Source organism: Pongo pygmaeus, chromosome 8 (genome assembly GCF_028885625.2).
Source record: "Pongo pygmaeus isolate AG05252 chromosome 8, NHGRI_mPonPyg2-v2.0_pri, whole genome shotgun sequence".
NCBI lineage: Eukaryota > Metazoa > Chordata > Mammalia > Primates > Hominidae > Pongo > Pongo pygmaeus.
Window position 1 is genome coordinate 24,619,913 of NC_072381.2, and position 20,520 is coordinate 24,640,432.

General features: G+C 41.1%; 1 protein-coding gene across 37 annotated transcripts in view; it reads left to right on the forward strand.

Moving 5' to 3' along the window:
- The window catches only part of KIAA1217 (KIAA1217 ortholog), an 850,426-nt gene that overhangs the window by 741,920 nt on the left and 87,986 nt on the right, over positions 1-20,520 (forward strand). For 3 of the 37 annotated variants that reach the window (XM_054436091.2, XM_054436101.2, XM_054436102.2), the window contains exon 1: positions 10,190-10,540. The exons of 30 other annotated variants lie outside the window; for them this stretch is intronic. The gene's annotated coding sequence lies outside the window, so the exon portion shown is untranslated. Of the gene's footprint in view, positions 1-10,184; positions 10,541-20,520 lie in introns of those variants that run through there. 4 more of the 37 variants (XM_063669667.1, XM_063669669.1, XM_054436094.2 and 1 more) reach the window with 3 other exon arrangements.

Here is a 20,520-nt window from a genome sequence, read left to right on the forward strand (position 1 = left end):
ACACACACACACACACACACACACACACACACACACATTTGGAAGACACTGTGCCATTTTTTCTCATCTTTTCTACAGATTAGCACTTGGCTGGATGCTCAAGTTTAACTGGAAAAAAAAAATAAATGATTACCTTTTATTGCCAAAGAAACCCAGGCACCGTTCTGCCTTGGAGATGCAGTTTTGTTCCTGAGCGAGGCTGTCTCTGCTTCCTGATAGTACATATTAGTTTCCTGTTGCTGCTGTAATAAATTAGGACAAATTCAGTGGCTTAAAACAACACAGATTTACTCCTTTACATTTCTAGAGTCTGTAGACTGAAAGTCTCTCTGTTCTGACATAAGGGGTCACCAGCAGGTAGGTATGCATTCTTTTCTGGAAGCCCTAAGGAGAATCTTTTCTTTTTTCTTCCCAACTTCCAGAGGTCATCAACATTTCTTGGTTTGCTGTCCTCTTCCTCCATCTTCAAACCCAGCAAGATAGCTTCCCTTTGACCCTGCCTCCATGGTCACATCCCTAACCCTCCCACGTCCACTTTTAAGGACACCTTAAGGACATTGAGCCTCCCTGATCCTCCAGAAAAAATCTCCCTATTTCAAGGTCAGCTGACTGGCAATCTTGATTCCCCCTTTTCCATGTAACCTGATGTAGTCACAGGTTGAGGGGACTAGGATGCAGACATTTTTCGGGGACCAACATTCTGCTTTCCATATGGGGTAAGTTTAGAACCATAAAAGAAGCCAGCAGATCTAGCTGAAAGTGCTGGGAGAAGGTCTGTGTCCTTCTGGACTGGAATATGAATGACGACATTGTGGGATCAGAGCCTACACTTCTGGAGGGAAAGGCCTCTCACGTACTCAACTGCTGTTATTTTTGTGTCAGAAATGATGTGTGACTTGAATTGAAAGCTGTGTCGCTACTTCAGAAATTCTAGGATTTTCAGGCTTATTTTGCCAGTTACACTTTATGTGTAAACCAGAGCCACATGGAGACAGATTGAGTCATGCCAATCGTGAAGCATGGACTAAATATTACAGCACCATTTGCCTTTTATTACTCTGTTATTCTCTTTCTCGGAGACATTCATCAATGTCTTTGCTCCTTGAATTTCTTTATTTTTTGCTATGTCTAGCCTTCACCCTGGAGTTCCATGGTGCTGAGAGTTCTGTTCCTATCACGTAGAGCCATTTCCACACAGGTGCCCCAGAATCGCCTCTGAGAATCTTGTTTGTGGCTGGAAAGACACCTGTTTTAACCCTCCAGCAGCTCTGGTACTAGCAGTGAAGACTGAGAGAATCAAATATTGACCGTATGAACAAAGCTGATCAGGATATGCAGAACATGTGCTGTGGGTTTCTGCAGAGTGGTTCTGTTCTTACTTGAAGATGAAACCCTGCTGATCGCTTTTTCTGGGTTACCCAGAGCCTACTTTAAGCCCTCATTTTGTGTGTGTCAGAAACTCAATCGTTGTCCCCAAATGAAGGGACAGTAAATGTTCACCATCTAACCAGCAGAAACGCTTTTGTGTTTCAATGCAGATTATTTAGAAATGAGAAATAGAAAGCGGTTTCAAAGCCAGCTAGGTGTGATAGTGCCTGCGGTTTGCAACTTGGTTCCTGTTCACAGATTGCAGACACTAAAAGGCATAGAATTCAGCTGCCCTCACCTTTTGGCTCTGCAGGTTGGAATTCTTTTTCCTTTCTTGATAAATGTGGCTGCATTGCCATTAAAGGGCAGGAAGCTTTGTTGAACCCTGCCTCTGGAGCCCAGCTGCACAACCCACTGCCCATGGTGGAGAACAGAAACAGAGAACAGAGCAAGCATCAATTGTTGTAGACTAAACCACGCTGCAGGGTGGGGTTAGGGAACTCCGTCCTCCCTTATGTTTGCAATATGAGCGTGGCCATGTTCGATGCTAACTACTCACATGAGTTAGTCACTGCAGTCCTGCCCCTGATGTCATTAGACCTCACTCCCCAGCCTCCAGAGACAGCCTGGCACAGACCTCCCAGCGGCCTGCTTATGACCAATAAACATGCATGTCATGAAAAACTTCAGTTGGAATAAGCAGAGGGGCAACAAAAGTCACACCAGAGCTCCTCAGGGGCTTCTGAGACTTTCCTTAAACAATGAATGTAATATCTTGCCTTTGAAAGAAAAGAAAATGTAAAACTCTCCATCTAAAACAGTCTTCCCAGAGCGGTTTTCTGATTGGAAATGTATTACTCAGGAAGCGTGCTAGACTAGGCCTCAGAGTGTGCGTGGAATGCATGCTTGGTGGGGAAAACATGTATCTAGATTTTCATCTAGCATGTAGCTGAGCATTTTTGAGGCTAGTCTGTCTAAGGAGACTTGTGGTTCTCAGCTGGAACTCAGCACACCTGGCTCCTGTTTCTCTACCCACCGCCCTGATCTAATTTAGTTGCATGGCTTTTGTTTCCTTACATCAGATAGGAGCCTTGATAATTCAGTTCCCAAGGGACTGAGCTCACCATATGGAACAGGCCCTTTTGCAAAATGTATATATGTACTCACAGGGTTTTAAATTCACAAATGTACAACTTGAAGATGGAACCATTCCATTCCATGACTCTCAAAAAGTACACGTTTTTCCATACCAGCAGTTTGTTGAAGGAACTGGACAATTCTGCTTTGAGGGTGACTTGCTAGTCACCAAACGTGGTGGCTTTTTCATAGTGTGGGGGCTTCTCCACCTTCTTGTGTGCTTTAAGACAACTTCCCAAGACTCTCTGCTCTCATCATTTAATACTCTCCCTCTTCTCTGCTTCCTTTAATTTCTCTTGCATGTCTTTGATTTTTACTTGTATATAGATAATTACCAGATTGGCCCTACCTCTTAAATTATTCCCTAATACCCAAGGTAATTGCTGCCTCCCACTCCTCTTCTACTGATCTTTGTATTTGACACCAGTGAATGGTCTCCTCATAAATCATTGGTCTCCGTGGCACTGCTGTGTCTAAATTCCTTGTCTGCATTCACAGACACCTCAGCCTCCTTCATTCCCTAACTCTTCTTCCTCTTGCCCATGTTTAAGCAGGCTTCTCTAGTTTGGAGTTTATTTGTTTTGTTTTTTTAAATTTACTCTTTTTTATCTGAACCTTTGCACTTGTGATTCTTATCTTACCACTTGTTTGACTATTACAACAATGTGGTTGACCCTTGAAGCCATATCCCTAGCTCTGCCATCTCTAGAATTCAAGACCCAAATGTTCAGCTTCTAAGTGTCTTCATATGGAGATTATTTCCATGGTTTCCAATGCATTCTGTTGAAGAAAAAATTCCTAATCTTTTTTCCACTCAAGTCTTTATCCTTCTTGATTACCTTTTGAGGAATGGAGGGGCTATGATAGGGTGTGTGTGTATGTGTGTGCACATGCATGTGTGCCTGTGTGTGTATGCATGCATATTTTGGGGAATGTGGGAGGAGGGATGTAAAACATTGAGTTATCAATGATTCTTCTCTTGCCTGACCTTTACTCTTCCATGCATCCAGCTGGTCACCAGAGCTCATCCACTCCACTCTGCAAGGCCTCTAACAGATGACCCTTTTGCCACTGCCTATACCAGTATTCTTACAATAGCTAACTTATTTGAGCATTTATTGAGCACTTTTGTGGGAATTTTTTTTTTTTTTTTTCCTTTGAGAGGGAGTCTCGCTGTGCCGTCCAGGCTGGAGTGCAGTGCTGCGATCTTGGCTCATTGCAACCTCTGCCTCCCAGGTTCAAGCTATTCTCCCACCTCAGCCTACTGAGTAGCTGGGATTACAGGCATGCGCCACTATGCCTGGCTAATTTTTGTATTTTTAGTAGAAACGGGATTTTGCCATGTTGGCCAGGCTAGTCTCAAACTCCTGACCTCAGGTGATCCACCTGCCTCGGCCTCCCAAAGTGCTGGGATTACAGGCGTGGGCCACCGCGCCTCGCCAGTAGTTTTAATTATTTAATCCTCAAGATAAACTTTTGAGGCAGGTCTTGGTATAAGCCCCCCTATTTACAGATGATGAGACAGCTCCTTATGTTAAGAGATTGCCCCAAGGCCACACAGCCAGAGAGTAGCAGAACAGAGATTTAAACCCAGGCACCGTGGCTGCTGAAATTATAGTCTTCATTATCTCTCTACTGAATCACCTAACCGTTCTTACTTCCCACATCTCATTCTCCTGTTCTCTTTTTCCAAGTGTCTCAAATTCACTCTCCCTCTCTACGTATCTACCTACCTTTCAAAATTCTACTTATCTAACATATTCCAGGACAATTGTCTAATTCCTTCAGCAAATTGCTGGCATGAAAAAAAATTGTGGGAGGGAGCGCAGTTAAGTTTCTCGGGGGCCTTCTGTACCATAATAACAAAATGTGGCCTGTGCACCATCTTCAGATTTTGAGAAGAACAAAGCAACTCTAAAAGACATCTTTAAAACTATTTGGGAAATTTGAACATGTGTTAGGAATCAGGAGATACTAAGGGATAGCTGGTAATTCTGTTAGGCATAATAATAGGTTAGTGGTTATGTTTTAAAAGATGTAACATACCAAAGTATTTACAGGTTAAATGACATGAAAAATGGGACTTGCTTTAAAATACTGCAGGAAACCAAGGAAAAAAAAGGGTGGAAGTAGATGAAACAAAATTGGTAAAATGTTGAAAAATGTCAAAGCTGGATGATGGGGGTAGCTTTTATTGTTTTCTCTACTTTTTTGTGTTTGAAAATTTTCATAATAAAATCTGTTTGTTTTCTTTTCTTTTTTTTTTTTTTTTTTTTTTTGAGACAGAGTCTCGCTCCGTCACCAGGCTGGAGTGCAGTGGTGTGATCTCGGCTCACTGCAACCTCTGCCTCCCGTGTTCAAGCAATTCTCCTCCCTTAGCCTCTCGAGTAGCTGGGACTACAGGTGCACACCACCACTCTTGGCACATTTTTGTATTTTTTACATGGGGTTTCACCATGTTGGCCAGGCTAGTCTCGAACTCCTGACCTCAGGTGATCCACCCGCCTTGGCCTCCTAAAGTGCTGGATTTATGGGCGTGAGCCACCATGCCCAGCCCATAATAAAATCTTTTACAAAATAATAATAAGTTGTTTTTAGAGCCCAAATAAAAGACTTCCTACTCCAGGAAGCTTTCGCTAATGCTCTGTCAGAATTCATCTTTCCCTTTTGGGGGCCTGTTGCACATTCGCATTGTGTTATAATCATTTAGCTGTGTGTTCATCTCATGCAAAAGACTGTACACTCTTTAAAGCCACAAGCCATATTATGTGATGGGTCATCTTCACATCCATCCAAAAACCAGTCATGGCATCTTAACCCCTGGTGAGTGCAGAGTAAATACACTTGTTAAACAGGATGCGCTGAGTGTCCTACTGATGGTCCTACAAATGCCATATTATTCATTTTCTATCATTAATGAGGACCCACTGTAAAAATATCTCTCCGTTCTCGTCACCAGAAATAGTTGTGCTTCTCCTGGTTTATTTTTATCATATGGACACTTTGAGTCTTGTAAGTGATCATTTTCCCTCTTTGTGTTGCTACTCTAAAGCTTAGAATTAAATTTGTGGCCCACCCACAGCAAGGGTACAGGCATTTGTGGCGTGTGTTTTGTGTGTTGGCTTCATTCCTGGACTCTCTTTTTAATTTTCCTACTTTCATCTTCCTTTTGTTGCACATTCTACTTTGACTTCTTTTTTCTGTAAAACTGTAAAAATGTATAGGAACCCTATTAATTTCTTGGTGCAATCTATCAGGATATAAATAGTATTCATTCTCTACCATCATTGTTCTAGATAGAAGATAGCAAACCTTTTTGTGTCTGCAGAGTAGGCAGTGTGTTAAGTACTTTACATATTATTTAAATTAGTCAGTAACTCTGGCAAAGTGGGTATACTGACTTCATTTTCACAGGTGATAAAACTGAAGCCAAAGAGGTCCTTCCCAAGCTCACACATCTGATCAATGTCAGATGCTGGATTTGAACTTCTTTCTACTTCTTTATACATAGCCCACAGCCTCCCTTCCTTGATATTTCCATTTAAGTTTTGCAATTTTGAAATGATGTTCCTACTAAGACTTTAGAACACACGAAATATCCTTTATTAAACGTTTGTTTCATTTTTTTATTATTATTATACTTTAAGTTTTAGGGTACATGTGCACAACGTGCAGGTTTGTTACATGTGTATACATGTGCCATGTTGGTATGCTGCACCCATAAACTCATCATTTAGCATTAGGTATATCTCCTAATGCTATCCCTCCCCCCTCCCCCCACAACAGTCCCTGGTGTGTGATGTTCCCCTTCCTGTGTCCATGTGTTCTCATTGTTCAATTCCCACCTATGAGTGAGAATATGTGGTGTTTGGTTTTTTGTCCTTGCGATAGTTTGCTGAGAATGATGGTTTCCAGCTTCATCCATGTCCCTACAAAGGACATGAACTCATCATTTTTTATGGCTGCATAGTATTCCGTGGTGTATATGTGCCACATTTTCTTAATCCAGTCTATCATTGTTGGACATTTGGGTTGGTTCCAAGTCTTTGCTATTGTGAATAGTGCCGCAGTAAACATACGTGTGCATGTGTCTTTATGGCAGCATGATTTATAATCCTTCAGGTATATACCCAGTAATGGGATGGCTGGGTCAAATGGTATTTCTAGTTCTAGATCCCTGAGGAATTGCCACACCGACTTCCACAATGGTTGAACTAGTTTACAGTCCCACCAACAGTGTAAAAGTGTTCCTATTTCTTCACATCCTTTCCAGCGCCTGTTGTTTCCTGACTTTTTAATGATCGCCATTCTAACTGGTGTGAGATGGTATCTCATTGTGGTTTTGATTTGCATTTCTCTGATGGCCAGTGATGATGAGCATTTTTTCATGTGTTTTTTGGCTGCATAAATATCTTCTTTTGAGAAGTGTCTGTTCATATCCTTCGCCCACTTTTTGATGGGGTTGTTTGTTTTTTCCTTGTAAATTTGTTTGAGTTCATTGTAGATTCTGGATATTAGCCCTTTATCAGATGAGTAGGTTGCTTAATTTCATTATACATCTATTTCATGGTATCTTTTTATATTTAATTTTGCTTCATTCTCTTCTCTTCTGAGCACACTAAAAATATATCCATTAAAAAGAAAAGAAAAGAAAAGAAAAAGAGTGATTTGCCCATTTAGTATGTGTGTCTGCAGTGGCCACCGAACTCAGAGCACTTTTTCTCACAGGGCAGTGTTCTGGTTGAGAAGAAGGGTTTGTGATTCAGGGAGCATCAAGTCATCCCACAGTAACAAAAAAATCCCACAGAAATGGAAGTTTCAGAAAACACTCCTAGCTGATTATCCATTTAGAGATTGTTCTTGACCCACCTGTAATATCCCCTTCACTCATGCAATGACAATGGTATCAATAACTAACATTCCTGATGTGCTTACTCTGTGCCAGTCACCATACTGAGCAATTTGCTTGTATTTACTGCCATTTGATTTTCACAGCTATACAATGTGAGAGGAGTTCTTATTATCTTCCTGCTTCAGAAGTGGAAGCTGAGGCTTAAGAGAGGTCAGTGTGCTTGCTCAAAGCTACCCAGCTAAAGAGAAGTGGAGCTGAATTTAGAGCCAGGCAGGCCAACTCTAGAATTGGCCTTTGTAAGCATGTCTGTGGTCACTACCATCCGTCCTTTCCCACCACTGTCTTCATCAGCGTGTCCATGAGTCATCGCCACATGTCCATGGGCTGCTCATTTCTGAAGACCTAACCCAGAAGCCACTCTCCTCATCAAGCCTCTCTCACTCTTCTCTTTCCAAACCTCACCACTCACTGTCCCTTCTCGAAACTTCCTTAGAACTTCACCTCCCTGCCCTGCTTTCCCCTTTTCCTTTGTGCACTCCCCTTTTCCTGCCTGCACTGAGTTATTGATGCACGCATCTTTTTCTTTTCCTTTCACCATTTTATTCTTTTTTTAATGAATGATTTATATATTTATTTATTTATTTATTTATCTATTTATTTTATACTTTAAGTTCTGGGGTACATGTGCACAATGTGTTACATATGTATACATGTGCCTTGTTGGTGTGCTGCACCTGTTAACTCGTCATTACATCAGGTATATCTCCTAATGCTATCCCTCCCCCCTCCTCCCGCCCCACGACAGGCCCCGGTGTGTGATGTTCCCCACCCTGTGTCCAAGTGTTCTCATTGTTCAATTCTCACCTATGAGTGAGAACATGCGGTGTTCGGTTTTCTGTCCACGCATCTTAAGTGTCTTTCAGCTCTAAGCTTCTCGGGGACAGGGTCTCCATTTCATTCATCTTCACGCTCCCCGTGGCTCTCTCGGACAATGCCCTGCCCTGAGTAGATTCTCATTAAATACCTGGATAGAAAAAGATACTTACTTCAGCCCTTTTCTATCACCAACTTTCAGTTAGTTAGTGCCTTATCTACTAAGAGCAATACAGTGATTTGTAAAGGTACGTTTTTGAGGCTTATAGCACATTACCTAATGTATCCCACTGTTGGCCACTGACCCAAATGAGAAATAAGAATGTCTGCCTTTCCTCAGTCTATCAGTATAATTTGATAGAAGTTAATAACCCTGGGCTGAGCGTGGTGGCTCACACCTGTAATCCCAGCACTTTGGGAGGCTGAGGCGGGCAGATCACAAGGACAAAAGATCAAGACCATCCTGGCCAAGATGGTGAAACCCCATCTCTCCTAAAAATACAAAAATTAGCTGGGTGTGGTGGCATGTGCCTGTAGTCCCAGCTACTGGGGAGGCTGAGGCAGGAGAATCACTTGAACCCAGGAGGCAGAGATTGCAATGAGCCAAGATCATACCACTGTACTCCAGCCTGGTGACAGAGTGAGACTCCACCTCAAAAAAAAAAAGAAGTTAATAACCCTGAAGTTTAAGAATAACAATAAAGAAAAAATTTGCTTTGTCCGATTAAAATAAGTGTTCATCAGAAATACACACTTATCTAACCTTCTTTTTTGTGTGGGGGGCTGGAGTTTTCAGGAGTTGAACTCCCCTGTGGTAGAACGTAAACTAAATCCCTAGATAACAAATCTAAATAAGATAGATCTGATTTTGCTGTGTTTATAATTCACTAGGACAAATCTTGCTTTTATTTTGCTTTATTTTTATTTTATTTTGAAGGCAGGGTCTTGCTCTGTCACCCAGGTTGGAATGCAGTGGCACAATCATGGCTCACTGCAGCCTCAGCCTCCCTGGCTCAAGTGATCCTCTGCCTCAGCCTCCTGATTAGCTGGAACTACAGGCACACACCACAATACTTAGCTAATTTGCTGAATTCTTTGTAGAGACACAGTCTCCCTATGTTGCCCAGGCTGGATTTGAATTCCTAGGCTCCAGGGATCCTCCCAGGCTCCAGGGATCCTCCCTCTATACCTTCCAAAGTGCTGGGATTACAGGCATGAGCCACTGTGCCTGGCCCCTTGCTTTTAGATTGAGTTGATAGTCAGTATTTCAAATAGCTCTAAACTTATAACGTGAGGGTGATGATTTTAGAACAGTTAACCTAACTTCATTACTGTAAGCGTTTACTGATTCACTCAATCAGCCATAGTGAGTCAGATCCTTCCTCTGGTCTCAGCTCTCATGCAAGATCCTGAAGATATATTGGCAAAAAGCAATAATGATACAGACAATAATCAATTAACTCAATAATCAATAATGATACAGACATCTATATTTTTCACATAAGTTCAGGCTCATGAAATCCTTCCCTGTGTTCTATAATTTGCTGGAGTTAATGCTATGGAACTCATTTATGAGTGATATACATAATGATATCTTTTTTATATTGTGCTTTTCTGGGAGGCGAAAAGATGTTTCTGTTATGATTGATAAGGAAGGACTCTTACGGAAATGATTAGCTAGGCAAACACATTTGAATACAGTGGCTATCCAGAACATGAGAGATATTTTCTTATTCCTTCTCTGCTTCCAGTTATAAAGTCTCATTTTTTAGAAGCAAGAAAAGGTAATATATGCACATCTGATATGCAACTTCCAAGTGATACAAATCTCATCTTTCCTGCTGCGTGGCTGCTTGCTTTTCCTTGTACTATTTTTTTTTTTATTTTTTGTCATTGAGAGGTTATGACAACATGAGCCATATGTATTTATAAACATCACGTGTTTCCTTGATATGGCTTGCAGTTTCTGCCAGACAGAACACATGGAAGAAACATTTCTCGTTAGTTCAGCATTGGTTTTAGTTATGCTGATTTCCGGGACAGGAAAAATGCCTTCCCACTCAGAATTAACTTTCATAGAGTAGAAACAAAACCTCTGAATGTCCGTGAAATAGTTTTAACAAGAGTGGATACTGCTCCTTTAAACCACATATTTTGACTAAAAGCTTCCTTCTGTAAAAAACCCAAGGCTTGCATTTAGTCACTATGAAGACGGGCAAAGCTGAAAGCATTGGAGAGAGGGGTGGTTTCGAGGTCTCTGCAAGTCTAGAAAGTTTCTTCTAGAAAAGAAAGGCTCACGGAAAATGTAAGGTAAGAACTGTGCCTTTATGATAAGATATAATCTTTAGAATCTTTTTTCATGCTCTGGCACGTTTATCTTTCATTAACTTGTCTTCTGTATTCAAGTTCAATGCAATAGGGGATTGCAATTTTAGGTTTTATTTTAACTTCTTGCACACTGCCTAGAAGAAAACCTCTCTTTGTTATTGACATTATTCTGGTTTTTTTGAAATCCACTTAAATTAAACTAGGCTGGTCTTCAATCTATAAATCTTGTGGTCTAGTTTCTGGCTAACCTTATAATTTGGAAAGGGATTTAAAGTGCCAACATAGTTTGCTTTTACAGGGCTTGTTGATTTATGTGCTCTGTGACAATTTTCAGTGTTTTCCTGAAGATGTTGACTTACATTCGGTGTCTGAGGCAAAGTCAATAATTTGAAGGCATGGCACAAACGAGGAGGGAAATTCATATGTGTCCTTTAACATTCCAGGGAAAAATTATTTGGTGTTTTGTTCTTGCGAAAATCACTTTAAATTTTAAAATAAAAATAGCCTTTATCCTGGTCTTGAAAAAATTTTAAAGAAATAGCAGTTTAATCTGTATGAAATCACATTAAAAAATTCTACAGTTTTAAATGACAAGCTTGATATAACAAATCTCTTATAGCAGGTTTAGTGATTGCCTGAAAAAGTCTTTGACAGAAATCTTGTTTACTTGAGATAACTATTCTGTCAACTCTTGCAGTAATTCACTCGCAATATTTTTGCATTGATTTCCTTTAAAGGAATTTAATAAGAGCAATGTCCTTTTAAATCAGTCTGTTTCCTTTCAAAAGTACATGTGTTCATGAATTTGCTTGTTCATATTTCTGTGGATATCTTTATCCCAGTTTATAGATGAGTTAATATACCTGAGAAGTTGTTATCCAATGTGGTTTGCATAATATCTATTATTTTATTTAGTCATCATGATAACCCTATGGAATAGGTACTGTTACACCCATTTTAAGTTTGGAAAACCAAGGCTCAGAGAGGAACAAGATCAAGATCACACACTTGTAAGTAACAGAGCTGGGATTTAAATCCAGGCTGACTGTCTTCCTTGTTTTTAAGTCCTGGACAGCACAGCCTCAATAGTAGCTGAGAGCTTCAGGTCTGTAATCAAATATAGATGACTTATCTTGAAAATAATAATAATATATAAGTAATGTTTACGTGGCTTCAGGGTAAACTATTTTGTACTTTTCTTGAATTTTATTTTATTTTAGATCTGTAGCATCCAAAACCTAGTATCACACTGGTTGCTTATCCAGGGACCTGGTTACAACTTACTCAGAGCATAATGAAAACAGTGAACATCAGATAGTGTAGAGATAGAGAAAAGCACTTTGGATAAACGACTCTTTCCTCTTTACTACATAGACCTTTCCTGCTCTCTTCTTTGCTTCATGTGCTGTGTTGCTCATAAAAAATGTTTCCATAGGACAGAGCAGGGAGCTTGTTTGTGAGCTTGATTTGGGAGTGAGAAAGTATCTTTGAATGGAGACTGGCTAACTGTGCCTGCCCACTGCCCTTCTGCTGGCAGAGCTTTCAGGAGGGGGACAGGAAGAATGTTAAGGCTGAAGGTGGAGGGTTCTGAAGTTAGGGCAGCTGGCTCAGTTGCCTGAGAGCCCGAACTTCACCTTCAACAGTGCTCTTCCCACCTCCTTCTGAAGATTGAGACATCAACACAGCAGCAAAAATATCCTGGTGATTTGTGATGCAAAGTAATTACTGCTAACAGCATCAACAGGGGATGCAGCTGCTCACAACACAGGCTTCAGGATCAAGGCTTCCAGCCCCAGTTCAGCATAAAATCCAGGATTGGCTACACAACCAACACAACTCAAAGTTGATTGGAGCAGAATCTTGCTTCTCCCCAGCAGGTCCTAGGGTTAGCTCCCGAAGAGTTCTGAGCCGGGGCTGGCTGGAGTGCACATGAGAGGTTTTTGCCACATCCCTCTGCCCTTTGATATCCAAACCACCTCCTTTTCCTTTGCTCTTATAAGTATAGGTGTTGGTGGAAATTCCTTTTGACTGGGGACATATGTCCTTGCATTTTCAAGTTTCATCCCTTGTACCTGCATATTGTTCACTTGCTGAGGTTTCGCTTTTCTGTGTTCTTTGTGGGTGCCCAGCAAGGCATCCCAGACCATACTAGGCTGTTCTCTACCACATCAGCCTAGGCTCCCTGGGTCCCAGACCCTACCCCATAGAGGGCTTCCAGAGGACCATTTTTCTCTTGATGCTGTTTCTAACATTTCTCAAATGAGCATGTGTTACTTTTATATAAATTTGGGAGTAGGGAGAAGAACACGTTAATCTTTTAAAAAGAAAAAAATGTTTTTAAGATACATTTTGCCTACTGGTAACACATTTTCTTCTGTCCTAGTTTTTCTTGTGGAGCAGGTGATCTCTGCTTGCATGTGGTTTGCAGAAGTCATAGATACTCTGTCCGCTTTTGAGGAACTGGAGCTGGCTACTGCAGACTTGTAATTGAGAAGACAAACCTGACCTGCACCACCGGTGCTCCCTCAAGAAACAGCCCTGAAACTAATAATAATTTTTTAAAAGACGGTTAATGGGTACAGAAAAATCATTTAGAAGGAATGAATGAGATGGTCGGGCACGGTGGCTCACGCCTGTATTTCCAGCACTTTGGAAGGCTGAGGCGGCGGATCATGAGGTCAGGAGATCAAGACCATCCTGGCTAACACAGTGAAACCCCGTCGCTACTAAAAATACAAAAAAAAAAAAAAAAAAAATTAGCCAGGCGTGGTGGCGGGTGCCTGTAGTCCCAGCTACTCGGGAGGCTGAGGCAGGAGAATGGGGTGAACCTCGGAGTTTGAGCTTGCAGTGAGCCGAGATCGCGCCACTGCACTCCAGCCTGAGTGACAAAGCAAGACTGTCTCAAAAAAAAAAAAAAAAAAAAAAGAATGAATGAGACCTAGTATTTGCTAGCACAACAGAATGTCTATAGTCAAAAATAATTTAATTGTACATTTTAAAATAACTAAAAGAGTATAGCTGGAATGTTTGTAACACAAAGGATAGATGCTTGAGGTGACAGACACCCCATTTACTCTGATGCAATTATTACACATTGCATGCTGTATCAAACTATCTCATGTAACCCATAAATATATACACCTATTCTGTTGGCACAAAACTTAAAAATGAAAAAAAGAAAGAAAGGGGCCTGACTTAATTGGAGTCATAGGATTTTTGAAATAGAAAGGTCTTAGACATCATCTTTTGTAACCCATTGCCCTGTAACTTGAGACCCAGGAGGTCCAGCGTGGTTGGAGTGAGATGGTCAAGATCACAAAATAAAGAAGTGACAAAAATAGGGCTGGATCTCAAGTCACCGTTCCCAAGACCAGACCCTTGTCTCTATGCAGTGCCATTTCAGCCTGTTCTCTGCTTTTGTTCTCACCCCTCTGGATCTTATGAGGTTTGTCTTCTTGATTGATTTAGAAAAACACTATCTATTTGACTTCTCTTAGCCATCTTTTGTGGTACCTGAGCCTAGCCAGCTTTCACTAATCCTCTAGAAAGCAGGACAACTCTCTCTCTCTTCTGGATTATCTTACTAAAAGAGAACCAGAAATCCTGTAGTTAGGCCAGAGCTGATTAATTGGAAATGCATGAGCCTGGACTAAAAATAAATGGATTTTAAACTAACCAGATTTAGATTATCCAGTATTTTTTATGGAAGGAGAATAGGCCGTCATGTCAACTGAAAAATAGCAGCTGTTTCAAATTATGAGATACTTTGAATAAAGCAATATTGGCTCAGCAAGGTTGTACAGTATTATGGCATTATTTTAAAAAACAGCCTCTTCGCTGTGGCAAATAGCTCCTGCAGTTATGCTGTTTGAAATGTTAATGTGTGACTCCTCACATTACTTTCAAAGTTGTTCATTGCTTGGAACCAGTGATTTTAGGTGGCAACTAGAAAAACAGTTTGTAAATGGTAATAATTATATGATGTTGTTTTGAATGAATGTTGGAAAGACTGGTAGCACAAAGAACTTGAGAGTTAATATTCATTAACTCCTTAAGTCACAACTATAATTCTTAGTCACAACTAAGGAGAAAAAAAGTCAATTTAAAACTGACTTAAAGAAAATTATTAAATGAGTACTAGGACAGCTGATATAAAGATATAGCCAAAGTGGTGATAGTATCTTGTTAACGTATGTATGAAGTATAAAAACCAAGGCTTTAAGATGAAGCCCAAATTGAGGGTTCAAGGAAGAGACAGGGTAAAACTTGATTTAAAAGCATACAATTGGCAAAAAAAAAAAAAAAAAAAAAAAAAAAAAAAAAAAAAAAAAGAACCATTTTGATGTCCAAATGAATTCTAATTCTTCTCTAAGAGTTCTCAAGACGATCAGCATGGTACTATTTGGCAGAAAAGACAAACTACTCATTAAATAGTTTTTTGAGCAGATTTATTTATTTAAGATCTCTCCAGATAAAAGGTGTGACTACCTAGCTTTTCATTTAAGCTAGAGGACCTCTTTCCATTGTGCAGGCAGCACTAACTCACTCCATATTCCTGAAACAGAAAATATGTTTGACTCAGTTGATCGACACATGTATTTGATTTCTTTCCTTTTCTTCTTTTCTTGTGACATCAAAAGTCGTGTTTTGCCTTGTTCTGATTTCACTCTTTGAACCTGTTCCTTTTCACGCACCCTTGATAGAGTGGGAAGAGTTACCAAAGAAAAACACAAACAACAATAAGGAATCATACCAATGCCAATGATGGGGCAATTCAGAAATAGCAGGGGCCTGATCTGTAGGGTGCTTAAACTTCGATGCGTGATTTTCGTGAAATGCAACACCTCTAAAGCATAGGATTGGTGGTCAGGATCTGATAGCTTCGTCTAGAATGAGCATCTATGCCAGTCCTTGCAGTCACTGGCAAGGAAGGAGGGCACGGAATAGAACATTTTCTAGATGGTTGACCCCTTGCAGTAGGGACTGAGGGATCATGACGGATACATCATGGATGGAAATCTACCAAGTGGAAACCGTTTTTGCTTGCCTTTAAAAGCAAATCTAAAAATATGTTTTCTAGCAGCTGTGTAACTGCAAGGAAAAAAAAAAAAATCTGCTCCACTGCAGCACAACTCACTCACCAGATATCTGCAGGGTTCAGATCTTAATGCTTCAGAAATTTGTTGCAGATTTTACTGTATATATTTAGACCAAGGAGCCTATTAGCTTGCAATCAGAGAGAACCTCTGCATTTTCATGAAAATGAGAAATGTGGCACTGTTGGCAACCTCGGGCTATAATTATGTTAATCTGACCATTTTAAGACTGAAATATGTTGTTTTAAAATGTTTCTGTATTTTTATTATTCGTAACGATGATCTGAAGAAATTTACTGAAATGCTAATAAGTTTCTATTCAGTATCACTTTGAGACTAGAGCACAAAAAATGAGTCAGATGTGGAATTTTGATATTTTTAATTTTGGCACAGAATTTCTATCGACAGATATGTACTCATATACATAGAGTATCTTAATATAAAAACTACCCAAATACAATTTTATATTTTAAATATAGATACAGTGAGTATATGTGCAAAGCTGTCTTGGCAGATATGTGCAATAACAAAACATCTCTACATTTGCATTAAATTCCCAATCTTTGCTGTGCCAAAAATTAATTTTGCACATTATTACAAGATAAATGTTTTTCTATGAAGAACCATGCTAAAGCACCCAGTTCCCTGTTTTTAATATAAATGTGGGACAGGACTAGAATGGATAATGTAGTTGAAATTCTGAGAGCCTCTAAACACATATCTTGAGCTAATTAGTTCAGCTTCCTCTTCACCAGCCAAAGCTTGCATTCTGGCCACAGACAAGTAATGACACGGGTGCTCTTTTCATTCACAAAAGAGACGTTCTCCCAGGTGGTAAGATGGGAAGGAAAAGAGAATGATCGAATGCCAAGATGTGGGTAATCACCCATCTCACAGTGATTAAAGATAATTGCAATTTGAGTCTATTTGTTGTTGTAACACTATGAAATGAATTGGGAGTCTTTTATATATAGCCTGATCTGGGTTCAGAATGATCAATTAATTTGGGAATAGGAATGAGGAAAAGTACTTTTTTTTTTTTTTCTGAGACAAGAGTCTCCCTCTATTGCCCAGGCTGGAGTGCAGTGGTGCAGTGGTTCACTGCAACCTCCACCTCCCGGGCTCAAGAGATCCTCCCACCTTAGTCCTCCAAGTTGCTGGGACTACAGGCGTATGCCACCCCACCAGGCTAATTTTTCTATTTTTTGTAGAGATAGGGTTTCACCATGTTGCCCAGGCTTGTTGCGAACTCCCGAGCTCAAGTGATCCACCAGCCTCGGCCTCCCAAAGTGCTGGGACAACAGGCGTAAGCCACCATGTCCAGCCTGGACCATTTTCTCAAATATGATGTCTTTGAAATATAATACAGTATGATGTTCTTACATTGGCTGCATCCAGAGTCCTCATTTTTTGCCAGTTCTTGTATCTCCAAAACGAATGTGTCATTCGTTTCATCCTCCTGTGAATATATTCAAGTGAGTATTTTCCGTTTTATTCATTTTCTTCTGCCTCACAGCTCACTGAGTGGGCCCGTGAATGTTTGCTGATGATATTAATAATCATGCGTGCTCAGTGACACAACAGTGATGGAACTCATTAGGTATTCACAGCACCAGAAGAGAACGCGCAAGAAGGTTTTACTGAAGCAACTAAGCAGCTGAATCAGGGGCTCAGAGTTCAGTGTCAGGACTACAGTCACAGTTATGAGACCACAGCCAAGAAGAGATTCCCAGCAGGGAAAAATCAAGCCTTTTGAGTCATAATCCAGTGCTCGATCCACCACACCCCACTGCCTTCCTCGAGATGATGGTGTGGAGGAGTACTGATTGATGAGGAGGATTAAACCTTTTTTTTGAGACAGAGTCTCGCTCTGTCGCCCAGGCTAGAGTGCAATGGTGTGATCTCAGCTCACTGCAACCTCCGCCTCCCAGGTTCAAGTGATTCTCCTGCCTCAGCCTCCCGAGTAGCTGGGATTACAGGCACCTGCCACCAAACCCAGCTAATTTTTGTGTTTTTAGTAGAGTCAGGGTTTCACCATGTTGGCCAGGCTGCTCTTGAATTCCTAACCTCAAATGATCCACCTGCCTGGGCCTCCCGAAGTGCTGGGATTACAGGTGTGAGCCACTGTGCCCTGCCAATTAAACCCTTTTTAATTAAAAAAAAAAAAAAAATTGGAAACTAATTTGTGTACTTCAGTGTGTTGGAGGAAGGGTCATCGAAATGGCACCAGTGTCTTGCTGCCCTAATTTTAAGAAATCCTCTCTATTTATTGTCACTTATCTTCCTGTCCTCTCTGGGAGAAATGTTGCTCTAACGTTGCTTTTCAGAAAAATAAAGATAATGCAAAGGAAAAGAGTTGGTGAGGTTGGGTTGGGCATTGAGGGAAGATAAGCTACCTTTGGTTCAACCTGCAGCTTGATTCTTTTTGAAGTGACTTGAAAGCTCTTAGTGCTAATCAAGAACTTTTTGTTTGTTTTTTGTTTTGTGTGTGTGTGTGTGTGTATGTGTGTGTGGGGGGGAGGGTGGTGGTGGGGAACAGAATCATATTCTGTCACCCAGGCTGGAGTGCAGTGGTAAAATCATAGCTCACTGCAGCCTTGAACTCCTGGGCTCAAGCCATCCTTCCACCTCCGCCTTCGAGTAGCCAGGGTACAGGCATGCATCACCATGCCTGGCTCATTTTTTAAATTTTAATTTTGCAGAGACAGGGTCTTGCTGTGTTGCCCAGGCTGGTCTCAAACTCCTGGCTTCAAGCCATCCTCCCGCCTTGGCCTCCCAAAGTGCTAGGTTTATAGGTGTGAGAGCCACTGTGCTCGGCCCTAATCATGAACTTTGAAAAGTGCTCCATAGATTACAAAGCATTTTCCTCACTTGCCTTACTTCCTGTGTGGCAAGGAAGTATTTCCTTCCTGGAGGCAACGGGTAAGAAGAGCAACTAGATAGTGTGTAGCTCCTTACTCTCTGTAGGCATTTCATCATATGGAGCATGACTTGTTGACTTGCTTCTGTTCTTTCTCATGAGCTACTCAGTGTCAGGAGTACAGGGCTTGACTTAAACGTAGGGATACTCAAAGGCCCACCTGGCAGTTTGTTGTTGGGGCACAGGGAAGCAGATTGTGTCTCTGAAAAGGAGACTTCTGTCAGTGTCAGAACCTGGTGGGGAAGAAGGGATTGGTCAATAGTTGGCTAAACTCCTTCAGCTGTTGGTGCAGCAAAAGGCATGGCAGGGCGTGGGCAGAGATGCCTGCCAAGCCCGGCCTCAGGGCATGTACAGCTCCCAAACTGGTTGTCTTTGAGGCTGTTATTTATCCAAATAAGGAGAAGCAGTGGTTTTGCTGACCATCTCAGATTTCCAAGCCATGTTCCCTGGCTGGCTGACTGACTTGCTATTTGAACTGAAAACACGAAGGTATTCCTTTGAAATGGAGCAGTCTTGTGGGGCTCATGAGTACCCTAGAGTCATTATTTGGAAGAAGATTTTTTTTGCTCCCCACATTTGTAGATAACGTGATCATGGCTTGGTCTATTTGACCCTTCTCTTTTGACTCTTGGAACAGTCAATACAGATGGACCTGATCTGGGACAGAAATAGCACTCATTTTCAGAGGTTCTTGAACCGCTGCCCTCCTTTGAAGAGGATTCAAAGGTCAGACCTCCACGCTGATTTCTTAACACTAGAATGCAAGATTATTCTAGCACTTCATAGATCCTGGCCCTGTTATCTGACTTCAGATAAGATATTTGAAGTCTCTGAGCCCCAGTTTGTTCATCTGTGAAGTGGGAATTATAACGTATCTAATGGGAATGAGATGAGAATTAAATGAGGTAATTTTGGAAAGCATTGGTAAATAGGAAGTCACCCAAAATATTCATTTTCTTCCCTATTTCCATCTTCTCTTGGCAGATTTAATTGACAATATTTATAATAGAGAAATTCTAGATAATTATGATTGCTATCCAAAGGCTTTAACCAAGCTCACAGTAGAATGGAGATTGTGATGTGAACATTCAGTGACCCTGTATTACCATGTCCCTCTACTCACTAAAGCAGTGGTTCTCGAAGAGTATTCCCTAGACCAGCAGGTCAGTATCACCTGGGGACTTGTTAGAAATACAGATTCCTCGGCACCACCCGAGACCTGCTGAATCAGACACAGTGGATGTTAGACCTGGTAATCTGATTTACTAAACTCTGCAGGTGATTCTGAAGCCCACCATCTGAGAGTTGGAGAACCACTGTCGAGAGTAACTCACTGGTTGGGTCGATAGTCTAGCCGTTCCCCCAGGGCACCTGGACTTTCCCACCCCTTGTCCTTGACCATGCCTTAGTTCCTGCCTGGAATACCTAAGAAAGGGACCTCTTTCTTACCTGCTGAAATTCTACTCATCATTCATGAACCCACTCTCACCTCTTCAGAAAAGTGTTCCTCAGTCATCCCCACCATAAGAACCTCATTATTCTATGAACTACCAGAGTATTTGTCTGTTGCACTCATTTGACACTTGGCAAAGTTATTCTTGCTTTGTCATATTTTAATGTTCATGTACGTGCCTTGTTTTTCCTACTAGAATGTAAGTTCTTCAGAGGTAGAAATCATGTCTTACAGATCCCTTTTCCCTCATCAGCCTTAACCCTGGGCTTTGTATATAGGTAGCTACTCAGTAAATATATGGATCCACAGAATCTCATCATTGGAATGAGCCTTAGAGAAAGTCTACATGAGATTTCTTATTTACAGATAAAGAAAGGGATGTTGGCCAGGCATGATGGTTGACACTTGTAATCCTAGCACTCTGGGAGGCCTAGGCAGGAAGATTTCTTGAGGCAAGGAGTTTGAGGCCAGCCTGGGCAATGTAGTGAGATCT